This window comes from Lactuca virosa, chromosome 4 (assembly GCF_052849685.1).
Source record: "Lactuca virosa cultivar CGN04683 chromosome 4, Lactuca_virosa_CGN04683_v6, whole genome shotgun sequence".
Taxonomy (NCBI): Eukaryota; Viridiplantae; Streptophyta; class Magnoliopsida; order Asterales; family Asteraceae; genus Lactuca; species Lactuca virosa.
Genome location: NC_136429.1, coordinates 113,676,519 through 113,682,357, shown reverse-complemented (window position 1 = coordinate 113,682,357; position 5,839 = coordinate 113,676,519).

The following is a 5,839-nucleotide window of genomic DNA, read 5'->3' as shown; positions in this document are numbered from 1 at the left end:
TCTTTTGACTACTTGGTTTAGTTTGGTATAATCAAATACAAGAAAATTACTGAGAGTATTGGTTTAGAGATTAAGGGGGTGTTTGGCAAAAACGCTTATTGCTTATTAGCTTATAACTTATTAGCTTATTAGCTTATAAGCTAATAAGTAAGTGTGGGGTAACTTATGAAAAAATGACTTATTAGAGATTCCCCACCGGAATAAGTTATTTTTCATCCAAAACACTTTTTAAAATTAAAAAGTAATTCATTATTTGTTCCAGACTATGAGATTCATTATTGAATCTTGATAGTTATGGTATGCATTTTGTGTAATCAGTAATCACATAGTGTAATTTGACTTTTTTTTTGCCTCATTTGTCACTGCTTCGCTCTCTTGCGTCACTTGGTCTCTAAATCATTTTTCAATGGATTTATCTATATATAAAAAGGAAAAAAATATCATACTTATTATTTCCCATTCATAGGTTCAAAATGCAATTGAGTATCTCAAGATTATTGGTGCTTTATATTAGAACGAAGATCTAACTGTACTTGGTACATTTTTTTTATATTCCAAAACTCTTATAATAAAGTTTTGGAAACCTACATTTTATAGGTTGTTATTTGACAATGCTTCATGTGGAGCACAAACTTGGAAAAATGCTAATTTTGGGAGAAATTCTTATTTGCCACGATCCAATACTCATAGTTGTTGCAATGTCAGAGATCATTTTTTAGCGCCTTTAGATAAAAAAGATGTAAGTCATTTTTTATAATAATAATTTATATTTTATGAAAATAATGGGTCTTTTTGTACAGCTAGCAGAGGCGGCGAAAGCACAATTTTTGCGAGATCATAGTGACCATTTTGCCCTTGTTAGGGCGTATGAGGGTTGGAAAGTTGTTGAACATGCATTTGGTAGATATGAATATTGTTGGAAGAATTTTCTGTCTGCTCTGTCCATGAAAGCTATTGATTCTTTGAGAAGAGTGTGACAACCCGAAAATTTCTACCTAGTAAGTCAATCCAATAAACCAAAAGTTAGACTAGTTTCTATTGCCTTTTAGCCTTGTTAAGGCTCATTCTAATGAGTTCTAAGCCCAGTACACTTATGGATTGGATGTTGAGAAGTGTTAACTTAGGATTAGAGGAATGAAATCGATCCGGAAACCCATCAAAGGGTGTTCATGGCCGTGAACCCAAGGGTGGCCGTGAACCCCTCCCATATATATACCTTTCTTCCATGTATTCCTCATTTCTCAACCCTTGGCCGCAAACACTCCATTTCTCTCTCAAAGTATCATAGTTCAAGAACACCATTTTCACTCTTTTCACCCTCTTTCCTTTGTATCTCCTTAGAATACAACTTAGGATCTTCAAACACTAGCCAAAACACAAAGATCTTCAAGTGTTCTTCATCTTTTTGGGTCGTGAACCACTCACCTTTGGGCCGTGAACATCAAGTTGGGTCGTGAACCATCATCTTGTGCCGTGAACCACCCATCATCTTGGGCCGTGAACCTTGTTGGGTCGTGAACACTTCATGTGTTCTTGGTCCGTGATCACACCATAGGGCCGTGAACACTCCTTTAATCTACTAACTTGCTTCTAGCACTTATTTGGACTCGTTTGTGTCTCGGAACTTCTCATCCTTACGCGAATCTTCAATTGAATCACCCACATAAGGTGTGTTCATACCCCTATAATCAATTTTTTAAATGTTTTTAAGGGGGGGAATACAAGTTGAACACAATGAATATTGTGTAAATGTTATTTGTGATAAACATCATTTTAAAGGATTGCTTATGTGTTTATAAGTGATCAAATCATTTCAAAAACTCTTTTAAAGTTATGTTACTTTATTGTTTATAAAACTCTGTTTTTAAAGTACAATTATAACTCAGTGGATAATCGAGTCTTTTCTTCAAATCAGATACAGTTCAAGTAAACACACTAGTAAACAATAATGGGTATAGTTTAGGGTTTCAGTTCATACTATAACAAGTTCAGGGAGGAACATACTATAATTAGTACAGGGAGGAACATACTATAACTAGTACAGGGAGGAACATACTATAACAAGTTCAGGGAGGAACATACTATAACAAGAACAAGATAACAATAATGTGAAACCACTACTTCACGGCTTAGCAATACACTTGTTATGTCGCGTTTTGTAACCAGAGTCTCCTGGAGGGAGAGCGTGAGTTTGTGTATAGATCTATACAGGATTGACACCCCACACCTTGCTGGTAGCTACAGTAGGACTTGCAAGTCTACGGGTGACAAATGTCATACCATTTTCGATGTCTTTCGAGCGTCGTGTTTTATACTAGTCAAATCGAGTATGGTTATAACCTCATCACATTTTAAACCTTAATTTACAAACTGGTTTTAAGGTAGTCAGTACTTCAGTAGCTATTTTATACAATACTATTGTATACTTTCATTTTCCCATTACATTCATATAGTGATATTCTCACATAAAAGGTAATGCAAACTATATTCTAGTAAAGATAGTTATAAACTAGGGAAAACTTACATCATTACAAATGACAAACAGAACAGTCGAGTCTTAGTACATTCAGTTAGAAGGGGCCTATAATGCTAACTTTATGATTCCTTGATGGATGCATCAAGGATATATATTAATTGGATCTGACAGGCAGTAGGATGTGTGCTTTCCGCTTCATTTCATGTTCCTTGTTTGGTTGTAGGCTTAGAGCAGATTCACACAATCTACTATCTATTCGATCTTAGCTAGATATATATTCTGTATACACCAAGTAATCATAAGGAGTAACAAGTACGGGTTAGGTCATAGCATACAAATTCAGTAAACTGTTTTCTAGTACAAAACATACTTTTCAAATAGAACATTTGGTAGAAAAAACTAGAAACTTATCCGTAAAAGGGTTTAATCCATTTTATTAAACCAGTATAACTTAAAGGACCTTTAATGGTTAATTCTATAATACCTTAGTTTATACAACAGGGTTATATATAATTAATATCATATAAGTAGTTGGATGTGTGCTTTCCGCCTTACTTCCTATTCCTTGTTTGGTTGTGGGCTTAGGGCAGATTCACCCAGTTAATTGTCTGTTCGATATTAGGCTATATATAGCTAGTATAAACTAAGTGATTATAGAAGGAACTATTGTGGTTACCATTTTTACTAAAGGAAATATGGGTTTTTCGTAAAGAATCTTTTCATCAAATATAAAGGAACTATTACAGTTAACTCCGTGAGTATCAAATGAATATGCCAAGGTTATATACAACGAAGATCTAACAAACAATGGGATGTGTGACTTCCGCCTCATTTCATGTTCCTTGTTTGGTTGTGGGCTTAGGGCAAATTCACACAATCGATTGTCTGTTTACTCTGGGTTTTATATAACTTGTATCCATTTGGTACTCATAGAAGGGATTGTAGAGCCATTTTTACTTATCTTTCATCATATCAGAAAATATAGAATTTTCTGGAGGAACATGCGAACTTTTCTAAAGGAACTTACAACTTACTTTACATCACTAAAATACTTATGAACTCACCAGCTTAAATGTTGATCTACTCTTTCAAAATAACTTGTATTCTCAGGAAACTAGTAGACAGGTACGCGCACTGGGATTCAAAAGATGGAGCATAGTAGCTTCATGTCTTGTTTTGTTATTTACTTTTGGAGTCTATCTTTTGTGAACCACATACTTTGTAAACACTTTAATATTAATGCAATGGTTGTTTGTTGCTATGATTACTATGATGCATGTGTTGTGATACTAAACATGACGTCCTCCGCCCTCGAACGTTTCCGTCATTCCGGTTTGGGGGTGTGACAAAGAGCGTTTTTATCTTTGCTTAAAGATACTGGTCTTGTCGAGGGTAATATGGTCATTTTCAATGTTTGGAGTTATGACAAAAATCTCATTCATGCAGTTATCTGCTACGGCTTGTATCCCAGAATTTCCTCCGTTATCGTAAGTTTTTTTTAATTAATTTCTTTATAAATGATAACTTGCTTTTGCTGACATCAGCATAACAAAAAGTCATTCTCGCTGAAAACCATGGAGGATGGTCAGGTTCTTTTACACTCGGTAGGTTCGTTTATCTAAATTCTAATACTTTTTTTAATATTATATATATATTTTTATTTTTATAATATGAATTTGTTTTTTTTTATTGCTATAGAACTCGGTTAATTCCAAGGATTTGAGAATTCCATTCTCGTGGTTGGTATTTAATGAAAAGATTAAAGCGAACTCTGTTTTTATCCAGGATGCGACTGTTGTTTCCGATTCCGTCTTGCTACTGTTTGTTGGAAGCATCTCAAAAGGTGATATGGTGAGTCTATTACCTTTCCTCATTACCTTTTCTTATTCCATTCGTTTATGATTCCATTCCATTCCATGATATGAAACACGATGGTCACTTGAAAATGTTGGGATGATACTTGGAGTTCTTCATGGATCATTGAAAAAGATGATTTTGAGACTGAAAATGTTGTGAAGTCAATGGCTTTTCTGTTAATTTTTTTTGAGATGATTGGAAAAGATGATATTGAGACTGAATCTAATGTTAGTAAAGCTATGGTTTATTATTTTTTGTCTACAAGCAAAACCCATGTTGATATTTTTATAATATTTCATTTTTCTATATATATATATATATATATATATATATATATATATATATATATATATATATATATATATATATATATTACAGTATGTTTAGTCAGTAGGTTATTATTTGATTGAATAGTTTTGAATAGCTTCCTATGTCATATATATATATATATATATATATATATATATATATATATATATATATATATATAAACTACATTGTTGTTTACTTTTAACATGTTATTAACATTTAAAAAAATGAATGAATTTTTAAATGATATCAATATACATTTTGTTTACTTTTAATATGTTAATAGGGACAATTTATGTTAAGTTTTAAAAAAACACTAGGACACTATATAACAATGTACTTTGAAAGTACATTGCTGTAAATTATGTTACTTAAGAAAAAACTTTACAACTTTACAAAAAACAACTTTACAACTTATAACAATAAACTTTCAAAGTACATTGCTATTTACTTTTATTACTTTTGAAAAAACAGGAACCATACTGAATATTACTGTCATTTATTAAAAAAAATATTGTCTGTAAAGAGGTCCTTCAACGATATCAGATATCCAGACATTTCATTTTATTTTTTCAACTTTTCAATATAATCAATAACGCGAAGTTTGTTTTTGTTATTTTATCTTTTTTTTTTAAATTATTGTATCATTTTTTTATGACTTATATGTATTTTTTTATACGTTCCCCGCGTTTTACGCGGGTCATAATCTAGTTACTCTAATAAATGAAGATTTTTTGTCACATATCACACTCTCATTCAATTTGCTAAATGTAATTTTGTAGTGATTAAAAATTAATTTTTTTCACATGTCATTTTATGGGTTTTCTTATTTTATTAAATTTCATATAATATTTTTAATGTAATAATAAATGGATATCAATTTCATTATTGGACCTAACTTCTAATTTCAAATTTTTCAAAATAAAGTTGATTAGATTCTTTTGTTTATTTATTTAAATTATTTGTTTAAATTTAAAGAATAAAAAAAACATTTCAATTTTAATAATTCATTATTTTTTTTATTTGTATTAAGTCGAAAGTTCTTAGATATTTAGAGCTTAATATTTAACTTTACTTTTTTAAATTAACACATTTAATACATGGGTCTCACAGGTGTGGATATATATATATATATATATATATATATATATATATATATATATATATATATATATGCCATGGGTTGCTTATATAGAT